Below are 14,181 nucleotides of genomic sequence, written 5' to 3' on the forward strand. Positions count from 1 at the left end.
GACGCATCACTGCTCCAACACACTTGAATCAAAAGACTGAATTACCTCTTTAACGTGCATGATGAGCAAAAGCCTGGTCATTTTCCTTTATTGATTCAGGTGGGTGGGAGCAGGAATGCGTCAGAAAGATGCAGGACAGTGGCACTTGAGGACACCTACACCTAGTAGGCCTCAGCACCTACTAGTTGCTTTTGCTGGTTTATCAATGTTTGATGTGTTTTAACTCAACTCTCTCCATCAATATTCATATCCTACATAGATTAATTGAATCTAATTTCTAAGTCTAACCAATAAAGTCCCAGAAAGATACAAAAAAAGTTGTTGATGGCGTTACAAATTCTGGAAAAGATTAAGGAGTATTTAGCAGGAGTGTTTAGGAGTATATGTGGTTTTTCATGGAACGTTAAGACATTTCATCCTCAAGTCAGTTGTCTTCGTTTTTGTTTTCCATTTTAAATATTTGTGTTAATCTGCAATTGCTTTAACTGAAGTACACATGTATTTTGCATGTTTAGTTGTGCAATTATAAGTAATATATGAGCAACGCGTTTTTATTTTCTTTCATTGTGGTGTTTTTTGTGATTAAAACAGCTAATGTTTCCTCTGCTGTTTGTTTTGCTCTTCTCCTCTCTGGAAACAGCTGTGTTCATACGTTGCCTCCTCTCGCTAAGTAGTATCTACTTGTGGGCGGCAGGGAGGTGTAACTTTCCAAATCTGGAGGTCATAAAAATTTTTTACTCTAAAATAGACTCCAACTTGTACTTTCTAAAGGTCTGTGTTGGCTGGTTCGTTCTCTGTCTTTCTGTGCTACACAGACATAAAATGTTCATTATTTCTATTGTCTCCCCTACTTTTCTTGAGTTTTGTAAGTTTTTCAGATGAATTAGCAAGCGCGTGGGGCATTCTGAACGTATGTAGCATGGCCTTGGGTAAGTAAAACGGAAGTCGGCAAGGAAAAGGGCGAGGATTACAGCTCCCATTACTGCCACATTTGGCTCGGATTACCACCTTCCTGCTCAGCTGAGCCTGTGGAGAAAGGCCCTGTGAGGAAGAGGCCAGGGAAGAAGGAAGAGACGTTAAAAACACAAGGTTTACTGGGCAGAAGGGATGAGAGGAAAAGAGATTTAGAGTACTGTAAAACCTCTGAGAAGAAAGTGACATTTCTTGTCGCTTGGTTTTTTTGTGAGATAGCAAAACAAACTAACTTTAACTCACTTGGGAATAAATCTGAACAGAATATTCTGTTACATCAGCACTCCCAATCATCTCCCAAGTGTTTGTTTTGCTTTTATTATTTGGGACATGTAGGGCTTTAAATTGGAAATGTTTTTATTTCTTCTTCACCTCAACATCCGGCTGGAAGTTGGTGGCTTGTGTCTGTGTGGTCCAGGACATATTTGTGTAAGGGCGTGTGTGATCTACAGCCAGGTTATAACAGCTTTTCAGACCTCTTGTGCGTCTTTGCTCATGTGCATACACATGAGTGCTGAGTCGAGGCCTAAGAATGCCTTGCCCAAGGGAGTAGTGACTAATGAAAAGGCTAAGTGATGTGCCTCTCTTTTCTTTGTGTGGTGAATGTGGAACAGGCACAAGGTGCTGTAATGACACGCTTTGCTTCGGTTGATTGGTTGACTGTAACCAAAAGCAGCTGGATGGAGCCTCGGAGTGCCTCTGCAGGATATGATCTCATGTTTACACACAGAAAAACACACACATTCATTGTGGATATAGCTCTTCTTAGTTTCCTGTCCTTTCACTTGAACTCTGATTTATTCAATCGTGGCTGCTGTTATATATTTTCGACCAAGCTTACTGTTTGCTGAGAGATCTTGATTTTGTACGTCTATATTTACTTTCATTTCACACAGGCCGCCCCCATCAATTTGCTTTACCAAAAATAAGCTGTATAGCTGATTTCCTTCGAGCATCTTCTCACTGTGGTAAACTTTGTAGTTTCATCCTTGTACTTAAAAGTATAGCTATGTCATAATAAAAGGCTCACAAAGCAGAGCACAGCAGAGTAGCAGCCCTGATGGAAACAACCTTTTTAACCTTTATAAAAGTGATTGTAGATGTGCAAATACTGTTGAGACAAAAGTATGATTGATGGAAATATTTGTCATTTTGCCAAGTTTATAATTCTGTAGTTTTGATCCTTTTCTGCCCTTATATACATCTGTATTTTGTACATATGTAGATCTGGATTTCTGGAAAAAAAAATATATATATTTTTTTACATTCATTTATATTTAGATGATGATTTATGTTAGTTTTGGCACATTACAACTCGTTCATTATGATGTGTTCAGTAACTGATATATGTACATATTTATTTAAATATGGCTTCACTTAAAGCTGCAGTGGGTAAGTTTCATAATTGTTTTTTTTGTTGAAACTGTCACTATATTCTTACAGTGTAATATGAGACAGATAATCTGTGGGAAATAAATTGCTCCTCTGCCTCCTCCCTGTGGTCCGACTGCCATCTTACATTCAGGGCATTTAACTACAACAGTGCTTATGTACTTGAGCATAAAGTAGCTTTACATTAACATTATTACATTATTTATAAGAAGGTACAAAGTGAGGGTCTGAATTTACAAAGGAGTGAATTGATCCAGTTAGCAACTACTTACTAATTTATTGTTCTGTAAAAGTAGAAATTAATGTGAAACATGAATGAGGGCAAACAAAATTCAGATGAATATTTACTGGGTAAATGACATTTAAAGGCTGAATATCCATAAACATTTTTCCAGGTAAAAAGTATTATGTCTGGTAAAACTTGGAGATTCATTCTTAGACCTGCTATTCCTCCTTTCCTCTGTATTCAGAGACTAATGCTAATGTCTAACTGACACAGACATACTGCAGCATAAGGGCTGCACTCTTATCTTTTGTTGGCTGTATTTGAGCATGTGCATCAGCTTCCATACAATATTTATTCTTGGTCAAAACTCATGATGGCACAATACCACAGGGTGTTGCATACAAAGCAGTTAATTCAAAAATTGTTCTTTGGAAGTTTACTTATCGGTTTTACAAAGGTGAACTAGATAAGCTAGTTACTGCTGTTGCTTTACACTCAACTAAACACAATGGAAAGAGATGCAATTGGCTTTCTAGTCTACTACTTTTTTGTTGATTACTAGGTTATGAAATTTTGCTAATACATTTGCATGTTTACTTGGATGCATGAAAGAAGGTTTTTTGTTTTTGCCTTTTCATCTGCTGCCTCACTTTTAGGTTGACGTACATTTTTCATGACTGTGTACTTCTCCTGGAACCTGCAAAACTAGACTGGTTTGTTTGTACCAAGTCTTTTTTTTTTTTGCTTCTCTCCAGTACATGCTGTTACTTCACTACTTGTGACTAAGCCTTTTATGTTTTTTTCCTGGAGTTATAAAGAAATAAGAATGATGTTGCCAATATTAAGAATGATTTAAAGGATGCACTGAAGATAAACTGTCAACCCACTTTTTAACCAGGCCAAACCTTAAACCTTGTTAATGTTGCAACTTTGATATTGTCTGTTTTCTTCAGATATTAGAAATTAGATTAGTGGAAAAAAAGGTCAATCCACACTGGGCTTGTGGATTGAACCCTCACTTTGGATGTTTTCTCTCCAAATGAGGTACATGCAGGAGTGTTGATTTGCATTTTATTGTGTTAAAGCTAACTTCAAAAATAATCAATGCAGGCAATTATCTTTGGATGGTAGTTATAGTTTCCATAAATATAACTCAATATATGTTCCCTTTGTAAGTGATCTCAGTTTTAATTGAGTTTTTCTTTTTTCACATTTCTTCCAAACAAACTTCAATATTAACTTGGCATCAGCACTTAGAGTGGAGTTCCTGCCCAATAAAATAAGCCTTTTCATCTCTGTTTTCTGCAGGCTGACTGCTTATTATTACTCAATATCTTATGATCTGTCTTATGCTGGTCTGCTGAGTGCCGCTCTTGTTTCTCTGGGTTAGAAAAACTGTGTTTTTGTTTTTCACTTAAACATAAAGACCTTTTTTGTCAGGTTCTTAAAGCATTACTTTTTTAAACCTTGACATTGATAAAATTAACTTGCTTACAATTACTTAAAAGATGAGGTAAATTCCTGTGCTTATTAGATGACATGAATCATCTGCACACTATCTGCTTTAGTGAACTTTGAATTCCTTAATATGGTGAATATTTTCTCTCTGACGTTAAGGCTCTTGCTGTGGAGTGGCTCACTTGCTCAGTATTTGGAAAAATAGCCTACTCAACTAAGTAGAATATTTATCCAATCACAGCACTACAGAATGATGTATGTTATACTTAACTGTGAAGTTAAAATATAAAATATAGAAGCCATTAAAGTGGAGGCACATTTTTATTTGAATTTATTAGAATTTAGATTCTGTTTTAAAGACATTTCCAGATTAATGGTGTCTGAATCCACATTATTGCTTGATATGAGGCAGAGGTGTGCTTTCATATGTACAGTAAAAATAATCTTTGTACAATTAAATCATATTTTTATAAAATATTTGATCAAAATATGTCACAAAAATTCTGTAGAAAAAAAGCATCATTATTACTATCAATAAGCACCACAGTTGCATGTTTTTTAAGATAATGTGATATGCTCCCTTCCTACTTCTTTCACATTATTTGCCACGATTAACAAAGAAAGACCCTAAAATGATAAAAATAATAATTATAGCTAAAATAAAACTGCAAATTTTGTGTATACAGTCTTGAGAGCAGTCATCTTGCATAACTGGGATATGAGGCATGTCTATGTGGGTGTCTTGCTTAGGTTGGTGAACTTCCTGGAAGTAAGTATTAGAGGTGTTTCTAAACGGTCCAGGTTGGGAACCAGGCTGGAAGTAAGTATTAGAGGTGTTTCTAAACGCTCCAGGTTGGTAACCATCAGCAAGTTGTTGGATTTCATGAATGGAGCGTTTCCTAAGTTGCCTCAAAAAGTAGGTGGTGATTCTGAATGTCTGTTCTGGATCATAGCTTGATCCGTGGTATTCAGATGCATCATAATGCCGAGTGATGAAGACTTGGTCTATTCGTCTGCCTTCATTTACTCTAATTAGGATTCGAGCGCTGTTCCAGGCAATATTACCTCTCCGGGAATTTACTACATAAGGTGGAAGTGGTTCTGAACCGGCTTGATGAATATTGCCAATAGTGTAGTATCGGTAGCCCCGAGGCAGAGATTCCAGGAGTCCCTCCCGATTTCTGTAATAATGGCAGCCATAATGACGTGAGTTTGGGTCAAAGGTCAGCTGGATGGTATTGTCGTAGTCGATGTCAACTTCGCAAGCAAACCAGTGAAGAAGTTCTAAGATATTTGTTTCATCAAACTCGTGGCAGGTCTTCAGATCATCGATGCAGTTCAGACTTCTCCGTGCAGCGAACACCGACGTCACAGTCAGGAGCAGAGCAACACAATAACTTGCAATTTTTCTTGACATCTTCTATTCCTGTGAATACATTTTAGAGCTTAAATTCTTCATCTTTGCCATACACTGTTGCCTTAAGGGTTTAGTACTGATTTGTGTTCATAATTTTAGAGTATACTAAAGCAGAGGCCCCCCAACACTGGTTCTCAGGTCTAATTATTCTGCCCCGAGGGCCAAAGAGGATCAGCAGGTGTGCAGCAGCTGGTGTTTTCCTGGCTTAAATAAATGGGTGATAACAGGCTTCTGTAGCAATTGCAAATACAGTGATCCCTCGCTATAATGCGGTTCAACTTTTAAGGTCTCGCTGCTTCGTGGATTTTTTTGTGCAGTTTTTTTCACAGTTCATTGTGTTCTGCGTCCTGATTGGCTAAACAGTCACCGAGCTCCTTCTCTACCTGTGTACCAATAACGTTACAGTATTTAAATATGAGTAATATAGATTGGCCATTCAGGAGATGAAAACTGAAACTTTGAATGCCTGCTGGAAAAAAAACTGTGGCCAGAGGCAGCGCAAAACCGGACCAGAGGCTCGCTTGACAAGATCCATCGCTCTGCTGTAGATACAGCTGTGAATCTCGTGGGGCAGTTTGGAGTAGACGCTTTAATGATATGACTTCAGATCACATTAAGCCCCGATTGATGAACACGCACATCTGCTGATCTGCAAACAGGTTTTGTTCTTTGGTTTCGATGTAGAGTATTTAATTATGCTGTATAATAATTGTAAAAACTAAAGGTAACTACTTTGCAGATTTCGCTTATTTCAGGTTATTTTCAGAACGCAAACCCCGCAAAAAACGAGGGATCACTGTATTTAAAAAAGGTAAAGCAATCATTGAGTCAGCTGTGTTGGAGTGGAGAACGTCTAAAACATGGAGAACTCTGGGCCACAAAGACCCAAGTTAGGGACCACTGGACTAAAGAAGAACAAGATTCACTTAAATTTCATGAGAAAACGGAGAATTTTAGCCATTCATTTTCCATTTGGTATAAATAATGTTTAAAGAGAAAAAAGTAGCATAACCTCGTCCATTTGAAATCTAACAGGAAATAAATCAGATTTGTAACCCAAAGTGTTTTGCCCTTAAAGAATTGCATTACATAAATGTTTAAATAGATCTCTAAATAAACCAAATTACGTTTAAGAGTAAATTTAAATCTTTTAAACAGAATAAAACAGAGCTTACCGGCAGCACTGACTTCTTCCTGGTCTTTAAAGCTGCGTCTGTGTGTGTTTGTGTGTGTGTGTGTGTGTGTGTGTGAGGGAGGGAGACAGGAGAGGAGGGAGTGTTCTCTCTGTTTCATTTTCTTGGTAAATGAAACTGAACAGGAAACTAAGTTTATGACAAGTAAATTGCTAATTAAAATAAAAATTATGACAGTTGTTGACATACAGGTATTCGTGAAAGTATTTGTTCCAGCTGAATGTCGCATTTTGTCGTTATAACTGGTACAAACAGACATGAGCACGTTTCACCGATCTTTCATCAGTTCTGGTTCATCACAGAATTAACGTGAAAATATCAATGTCTGCTTATAAAAGCCAAACTCGTCTTGCTTCCTCTTACCTCATGGATCTACTCCAAACACTGGCTCTGCTCCAGTGGTCTGCGAACAAACAAATTCGCAGACCACTGGATCAGCTGACCAGCAGCCTGAATGCATCTTATTGGGATTTTGTGACAGACCAACAGAAAGTAGTATATAATTGTGAAATCGAAGAAAGAAAAATATGTTTTTATTCTGTTTTTATAAAAAAAAAAGAAAAATGAATTCAGAAGTCACAACCTTTCACTGCTATTTTGACTGCAAGTCTTTTGCACATCTAGAAACATAAATGTTTGCCCATCTTTCTGCAAAATAGTAGATGTTGCACAGAAAGCATCTGTAAAACATAGATTTTCTCTGTTTAGGGAAAGACTTTGACCTGTATTCCAGAATTGTGCTCCACTTGTTTTTCCTTAAATCTGACCAGTTTCTCTGGCCTTGCTGAAAACAAATCAGTAATGTCATCACTAAGTTCACAGTGGGGGTGTTTTGAGAAATGGTAGTCTCCAAACAAATTTTTGCAAAACAAAGTTAATATTTGCTCCCAGAAATCTTCAAAGTGAATGATATTGTTTAACACTTTATTCTTGCTCGTTTAATTTTACAATGACACACTTCACTACAATACCCTATCACATAAATCCCAACAGAATATTTTGAAATCCATTGTAAAATGACAATGAAAACATTTATCTGGAAGCAATACTTTTGCTAGGCACTGTTAGTTAAATCACAGCATATATATGCTTGTCTTCCATGTTTTGGGTTGGGCACAGGTTGTTTGCATTTTGCACAAAACATACATACTTTAATAAATCACATACCTGGTTAGCTTTATTTTATTGCATCCAGTTTACCTTGGGATGGGGAAAGCACTCGAGTCTCTTAACTAAGCAAACATAGATCCAACTGCACACAATAACACACATTTGAAGCTTTTCATATGCACTTTTCAATTTTTCTCTTTTTTTTTAAATTATTTTTTTTGTCCTTGTGACCTTTAATTGACAGTGAGTTGACAGGCAAGTGGGTTATGAGAGAGGTAGAGGACATACAGAAAAGATCAACGGACCGGGATTCGAACCTGTGACGGCCGCATCAATGACTGAGGCCTCCGTACATGAGTCACATGCTCTACTGGCGGACCACACTTTTCAGTCTCAACAACTGTAATGACCATCACATCCAAAATGATTAGGCACTGAATCTAATGTCAAGTTTCATTTTGATACATGAAGATGTTGTGTAGTGTATCATAATGTGCAATAAGATTTTACAATCAAAAGCACATTTTCTCAGACAAATATTGCTTGTCATAAGTTTTTTTTTACACATTTTGAGTGTTTTCATCATTGGTATATAAAAGCACTGCATTTACTGTTTGGTTTGAGCAGTGTATGAACAAAAACAATTTTAAGGTTTTATTGGCTCTAGTGGCCTTTATTTGATAGTTAATTGACAGGAAAGTAGGTAATGAAAGAAGGGAGAAGACATGTGGCAAAGGTCACCAGTCCAGGAATCGAACCTGCGACAGCCGCGACTAAGACCTCCATATGTGGGTTGTGCTTAACCCCTGCACCACCACAGCACACCCCCTCCCCAGATTGTCAAGCAAAAAGAGGTTTTTCATCTTATGCAAAAATGTATGAAAAATTTTGGCTTAATTGCTGCAATGTGGCTGTTGTGTTTTAAGCGGACACCATACTTAAGACTTTGCATTAACGATTATTCAATTACTAAAGTAAGACTATTATCTTACTAAAGTAAGACTATTATTTGAATAATCGATTAATCTCAACCAGATGCATTGTATCAACCCTACTTTATTTATTTGCATTACCTAGGAAAATCATTAGCATAATAAAAAATAGTCCTAAGAGGATACAAAATTTGCCGAGGACATCATTTTCATCCGTTGTTCTTGGGTTAGCTTGAGGTACATGGTTATGATTAGAGTAGAAGAATTCTTGCGGATGAGTAGATGTGTTAACAAAGTTGTTTCTCTGGGTACCAGTGTGACCCAGTAGGATTTCCGAAATGGGCCGTCCTCTGAATTCTCGTAAAAGGTTGGTAGAGATCTGGTATGTGTGATTTGGGTCATAACTGGTGCCATTATATACAGAAGTGCCACAATGCTGTGTGATGTAGATTTGTTGTATATCCCATCCCCCGTTGTCTTCTGTGGCGCTAAATATGATCCGACCTCTGTTCCATCCTATGGTCCCAGTTCTGGCGTTTCGTACATGAGGAGGGAGCTGTGTTAACGAGTCTTGATGAATGTTTCCAACTGTGTAGTATTTGTACCCCCGAGGAGGTCGATTCAACATCCCTTCGAAATTCCCGTAATGATGTGAACCATATTCAGACTCTGGTTCAAAGGTCATCCTCACGTTACCGTGATTGTCAATACTGACTGTATTGGCAAACCAGCGAAGCAGCTCTAAAATGTTGGTGGGCTGAGGAACATATCGTTTTATTTCACTGATGGAGTTGAGAGTTTGTTGTACTGCTTGTGCCGAGGTGAGGGTGAGGAGCAGAGCTACACAGAGACTTGGTATTTTTCTAGACATCCTCGGTTCCTGTGAAGAAATTTCAGATTTGTTATTGTTTAGCCATGGTGTGAATTATTTCTTCATTCCTGTGTATTAGGATACACCCAGTAAATAACTCAGAGCAGTGTAATATTTAACCATTCGAATCATAAAGTATCACACCTTTGTAGTTATAGGCACCAGACAGAAAATCTGTCTAAAACTGGTTTAGCCTGTTGTTCTTATTTACTAAATGGAGAGTCTAGAATGAGCATTTGAGTTACTGAGTTATCTGTTAGAAAATATGCTATAAATGTTTTACACTTCTACAGTAAGTAGCGTAAATATATTAAACATGAAATCAATAGCTTTTCCCCCCTAGAATTTACCTAAATTTATTTTAGGGTAAACAAGTGAGAAGAGAAAAAAAAACAGAATAAAATGGATGTAATCTAAGTATATTTCCCTCTTGCTTTTTTGTATTTACATGTTAGGTACTGATAAGGTACTATGAATAATATGCAGACTTGTGCTAAGCCCACTGAATAAAACCTCGAAAGTAAATCTCAAATGTACTACCATAAATCTTAAATTATATTTGCTGAATTTTATTTTATGCAAAAAAACAAAAAAAAAGAAATTTTTACACACAGAAGTATACTTACTGTGCACGTCTAAAAAATAGGAAAAGTGACAGTTCTCTCTTATAATGGTCAATATAAACGTTTTCTTAAATTAAAAATTTTCCATTATTATAAGAGATTTTTGTAGAATTGGGATGAAGTCTAATGTGTGCAGCTATTATGAAATATACTAGATTTAAAAATGCATTACCAGGAAAGTAACAGAATTGCATCTTCTAAGTTTTCATGTTTAGAATATTTGAATGGGTTTGTTGCAGTAAGGACTAAATTTGTTTTAATGAGTAATTAAGGTAGCTTACCTGCAGGTGCTGCCAGGTGTGCGTCTGGGTGTGTGATCTGTGGTTGGGTTAATGCTCTCAAAGGCAACAGTGTCCTAGGAAATATGACTGAAGGGATAAACCACAGAGTTCGTTACAGTGGGTGGGACCAATTCTCAAAAAAAAAAGAGAGAAAAAAACAAGTTATCTACAGAGGAAGTTCCTACTTCCTACAAAATACAGTTCTACAACTTTTGTGAACCTGTTGATTAAGTATGTTGAAATTCAACAGTTGAACAAATTTATTCATCATGTTTCTCAGTTGGCGTGTCAGAATGCAAAGATATTTAATAACTATGTAACGTGTTTCAGAAGCATTTTGTGTGTTTGGTGTTCAGGTATATTGTGTTTAGTTTGTGGCTAAAGAATCTTAAACATTTATAATCATTTGATAAAATCACATAACAATTTTACAGGCATTGTGCAAGTTCACAAGAACTAGATGAACGTAAGATGTCGACTAAAAAAAATCTTCCCTCCATCTCTGTCCTGACAATCAAATGTTGTTGCTATGTTTTCTAAAATACAGTGAAAGTTTAGTTTAAAATCCATTTGTACAATCTTTATTTGTGAACCTGTTGTGTGATGTACGTTTTAAAAAAAGACATGCACTATATTTGCATTGAAGTGCAAATTTATTGCTTGTGGTATCAGTCTACTGTAACCAATCAGATCAGTTGTGGCATAGTTTTTGAGTACTTGCAAAAAACTTGTAAATATCGTTCTATTTTTCCAATGTTCTCTGTCCCGGTCGAAGCCTGAAACAATGTGATTTGTGAACTCTTGTTTTGAAAAGAAGTGGCATATAAATATGAAGGAGGAAATGCATATAAATGTTCCCCTGACGGATGCGAGTTGACAGTGGCTGATACGCAGAGATCCCATTTTATACCTGGAGTTGGGCATGAAACAGTCAAAAAAGTGAAGAAATGTAGCTGGGTTTAGATTTTAGTTTTTATTTTTTTTTCTTTGGTTGTTGATGCCAAAATTTCCACTGAGTACATCTAAAAACTATGCTACATATACCATCAGTAGATGAGAACAACTGACTCGTAACATTTTTGTTTAAATCAGTTCATGGCAACAATCCACTTACACCTGGTAAGCTTTAGGCGTCAATCATATGAAACTGGTTTAACTTGATATTTTCTTATCTGCTCAGAGATCCAACAACCACTATGGAACGGTTTTTCTTTGACAGCACATCAACGGTATGAACTTGATCTTTCCAGTCAGAAATATGTGAGAAAAGTTACGTTACTATTTTAAGTTATTTCATGTTCGTACTCTTTGTAATCCCACTGGCTGCAAATGATGGTGTGTAATAATGAAATTCTCCAGGAAGTCAGGAAATAGTCTCCCAGTGACCCTGTTTTATTGCATTTTGCGAACACCTCATTTTGGGAATTGCACTCAAAATATTTGTAAACATCTTTTCTAATGCAGGCAAGTTTGGTTTATAACAACTAAACTAAACTTTGCATAACAACTATGAACTTGGTCATGGTCATAAAAGTTACTGGTATTAACTTTTTATTAATTAATTAATAAATTAATTAATATTTAATTAATTAATTAACCATTATTAAACAACCATTAAAATAAACTTTCTCTGTCATACTTAACATGTAGGGTTTTATAAAAACATGAAGTGTCTAGTTAAATTTATCAGAACTAAAATTTAAAGTCAGTCTTCAGATTTAATTTGTGTAGTTCAATGAGTAATTAAAGATCTTACCTGTATAAATAGTCAGTTTCTGATTCAAGCTTCAGGGACAGCAGTCATTTCTTACTTTCCTTAATCTAGTGATATTACACCACTTGTAAATGCTTTTATAGTAAATGTTTGATCCTCCCCTGTTGTGTTTTGAGTGACGGTGGAGGCTCGCAATTCAGAGGAATTTTTTACTTCTAAAAATAACTTGGTCTTATTAGCGCTGCTAAGCAGTGACTTAATATCACCGTCTTCATTTATAAATGCTGATTTTATACACAAACATTGTTCATGAGCAAATCTTACACTTCTGAACAGCTTAAGCAGTCTTACAATTTAAACACCATTTTAAGCTTGGTGACAATTACATGATTTTTATAAGCAGGCTGTGTTAAGCTTTGTGCAACACATGAATGGCTTTAAGTAGGTTATGGCCAATATTAAAACAAACTGGGTCTGTGTAAAGTTTTTTTTTTCTTTAATGTACAATAGACTCAGTAAAGAATTAGTTTTGAGAGAAAGTTGGTTAAATTCTTCTTTCAGCACAAACAACTGATCATTACTTTGTATTTTTGAATTAAAAATCTTGGTGAAAAATGTGTTCAAATGCATAAAATGAGAATCTTGTGACAAAAGTAGGAGAACCCAAATTTTCCAAATGACTTCAGAATGGTACAAAAATGTTTAATTATATGACGTCTATATTAAGGTTCTTTGTACTGATCTCTGGTAACCTATAAAAAATAAATCCTGGGGAAACTACTGAATTTCAGGAAAAGAACATTGTAGAAACTTTCATATGAAACTTAGGCAAGTGCAGAAGTAATAGCATTTACTTTACAAAGTTGTGTGGGAGAGTTCCTTACATATCCTGTAAAACTGGATGTATGTTTGTATTCTGCATTCTTACCACCACCATCTCATGATCTATTTTTGTCTCACACCATGCAGCTTTTTTTGTGTTAGATAGAACATGGTCATGGATACGCTATGCTTGTCATAAAATACCTCTTAGATCACGTGTACAGTTTATATGAACACTCTTGCTGTCAGTTATTTTCTAGGAACATTTTGTCCATTGTGTTTTTGTGGACAAGTAAGACGATTTGTTAATTAATCTATCAGTGTTTCCTGTTTTTAAGGTGGTTTGTTTCCATTTGGAAACAAGTTGTTATATTTTGAATAGTCTCTCTAATCCAGGCGGCGTTCCAACCAGTATTACTCTTCTGGGAATTTACCGCAGAAGGTAAACATGTTCAGTGGCTTAATTAGTCTTGCCTTACAGGTTGTATCTCAGTACCTTAATTGAGATCAGGTAATAGTGACCTGAACTCACTATTACCTGAAGCTACCTGGGAGTTCTCTATGAAATATCATAGTGATGGTGAACTGGGAGTTCACCAGTTATGGAGCTTTAAAAGTTCAAGAAATGTATTGCTAAAATAGAACTGCTGCTTTTTTTTTTCCTTTTTTTGCAGTTTAAACTGTACCTTCATGTTTATCTAGCAGCGTTTTAAAAATAAACACTGCTAAAAAGATCAAATAACTTGTAGACATTTTATTTTTGAAAGATACATTTTTATATTGCAGGTTCTTTTCACAAACACAAATCAATCCACATACCTTTGTTAGCTAAAACAATCCACCTCTGTAGTAAGAGTGACAAAATGTAAGCATAAACACGTTATATCTCACAAGATTATAGCAACTGATTAATGGATTAATGTGTTGAAACGAAAGTCCCAAGAAAGTATTTTATTCCACAACCATAAAACATTACTTCTGGGAATTTACTGCAGAAGGTAAACATGTTCAGTGGCTTGATTAGTCTTGCTTTATAGGTTGTATCTCAGTACCTCAATTGTCTTGAAAAAAGTAGTTAAATCCAGAAAGTTGTTGTGATTTAAATTGTATTAAAATATAATTTTAATACAATTTGGCAAATCCTCATACAAATTCTTAAAAGAAGAGCCT

The 14,181-nt window shown here is 35.9% G+C and overlaps 1 protein-coding gene and 1 long non-coding RNA gene across 5 annotated transcripts in view; one reads left to right on the top strand and one right to left on the bottom strand.

Moving 5' to 3' along the window:
- Nucleotides 1-14,181, top strand: part of septin9a (septin 9a) — a 94,243-nt gene that overhangs the window by 39,241 nt on the left and 40,821 nt on the right. The gene's annotated exons all lie outside the window — the stretch shown is intronic.
- Nucleotides 4,351-8,463, bottom strand: LOC106964276 (uncharacterized). The gene is made up of 2 exons (XR_001428367.1): nucleotides 6,641-8,463; nucleotides 4,351-5,474 (listed from the first exon to the last, which is right to left on the bottom strand). It is a non-coding gene; the product is annotated as an uncharacterized LOC106964276 (long non-coding RNA).

This window comes from Poecilia latipinna, unplaced genomic scaffold (genome assembly GCF_001443285.1).
Source record: "Poecilia latipinna isolate Pla-1442-1.1 unplaced genomic scaffold, P_latipinna-1.0 Scaffold1649, whole genome shotgun sequence".
Classification (NCBI taxonomy): domain Eukaryota; kingdom Metazoa; phylum Chordata; class Actinopteri; order Cyprinodontiformes; family Poeciliidae; genus Poecilia; species Poecilia latipinna.